Consider the following 1,762-nt stretch of genomic DNA (forward strand, 5'->3'; position numbering starts at 1 on the left):
GACCAGGAAGATGGCGGTGGCCGCCCACCGGAAATCCCTGCTACCCCCGCCCCCCGATCTTCTCTCCGCCTATCCCGACAAACGATTCTCGCACGAGGCCCCGCCCCTCTCCTAAAACGACAGCCGCTCCTCTGCGGTCATTGGACGCGCATGTAGCCAGAGAGCCCGTCGGGAACCCTCAGTAAAGATGGCGCCGGCGCCGTTTCCGCCCGCTGCTCTTCGCGCGGAGCGGAGGAGGGGCGTGCGTCGCGGAGGAAATGACGCTTTTCGTCGCGCGACGGCCCCGGTCTTTTGGGCGGCTGTGCACGCGCGGGCGGCGGCTCGAGGTCAGCGGAGGCGGCAGCCCGGCAGGTGAGGGAGGGGAAGGCGGCGGGCCGCCTTGCCCTGCGCTGCCGGCTCTGGGGAGTGTGGAGAGGGGAGGACGCGCGGTGGTGGTGGGGGGCCGAGAGAGAAAGGGGCCGGACCATGCCACCCCCCCCCCTCAGGCGAGGCCCGCAGTCAAGGGCGCCGGTTTCCCGCTCGGTTGGCCAGGCGTGGGCCTGTGGAGCTTCCGTCATCGCCTTTTGTCTCTTCCCTGCTCTCCAACGTGCTCGGGGGGCCGGGCCATGGCCCTTCCCCGCAAGGTCGCCATTCTCCAGGCGGGACCGGGAGATCTCCCGGAAGTACAAGTAATCTCCCGGCGGGGATTCGTTCCCCTGGGGGGGGAAGAGGGTTGCTTTGCCTGGTGGCCTCTCGTGTTCTACCCCAACCGAGGTTCCCCCCCTCCCCAGGCCCAACCCCCTCCAAATCTCCAGGTATTTCCCAAGCCGAAGTTGGCAGCCCTGTTTCCCTCTGCTTAGGTTTGTCCTCACAACAACTTTGTCGGGTAGGGGTGCCAGCCTCCAGGTGGGGCCTGGGGATCTCCTGGAATTGCAGATCGTTTCCTAACGATGGAGATCACTTCCTCTGGGTGGAAAAAATAGATGCTTTGGAGGGTGGATTCTATGCTGTTGTATTCTACTGGGGTCCCCTCTCCCTCAGGCTCCATCCCCAAATCTCGAGTTTTTTAACCTGCATGTGGTAACCTTACCCCTACCCCCGCCAGTGGCTATCGGGGACCTGGAAACCCCACCAGGTAGGTTTTTATTCTACCTTATGCCTGGTCTTTCCACACTAGTGTGACAATAATCACTGTGCCAAACTGCCTGTCTAAATTGGGACAAGAGTTTGGCTCAAAATTAGCCAGTAAGCTCCATGAAGGAGTGAACTGTGTTCTACCTGATCTTGAGGGGAGGCAGCCCCAGAGAGGAGTTTCATTGAAGTGGGAAGAATGTTTATTGAAGTAGGAAGAAGGCAAATGGCTTTTATTGGTCTACTGAAATTCGATTGACTGTCTGGTTTTAAACAAATTAATTTGTGTAAAAGAACATAAGTGAAGCCAATGTTTGATCAGACCAATGGCCCATCCAGTCCAACACCAGGTGCCATCAGGAGCTCCGGTGGGGCCAGCCGGACACTAGGAGCCTTCCCACTGTTGTCCCCCCCACAAACACCAAGAATACAGAGCATCACTTGCCCCAGCCTGAGAGTTCCTACCTATACCTTGTGCCTAAGAGCCACTGATGGACCTCTGCTCTGTATGTTTATCCATAAGAACATAAGAGAAGCCAATATTGGATCAGGCCAGTGGCCCATCCAGTCCAACACTCTCTGTCACACAGTGGCCAAAAATACCAGGTGCCATCAGGAGGTCCATCAGTGGGGCCAGGACACTAGGAGCCCT

The 1,762-nt window shown here is 58.4% G+C and overlaps 1 protein-coding gene across 1 annotated transcript in view; it reads left to right on the plus strand.

Annotated features, from left to right (window-relative positions):
- Nucleotides 1-274: 274 nt before the first annotated feature.
- The window catches only part of TBRG4 (transforming growth factor beta regulator 4), a 48,160-nt gene continuing 46,672 nt past the window's right edge, over nt 275-1,762 (plus strand). Inside the window, exon 1 of the mRNA XM_015421003.1 lies at nt 275-351. The gene's annotated coding sequence lies outside the window, so the exon portion shown is untranslated. The remainder of the gene's footprint in view (nt 352-1,762) is intronic.

Source organism: Gekko japonicus, unplaced genomic scaffold (genome assembly GCF_001447785.1).
Source record: "Gekko japonicus isolate JY-2015 unplaced genomic scaffold, Gekko_japonicus_V1.1 scaffold3717, whole genome shotgun sequence".
Lineage (NCBI taxonomy): Eukaryota > Metazoa > Chordata > Lepidosauria > Squamata > Gekkonidae > Gekko > Gekko japonicus.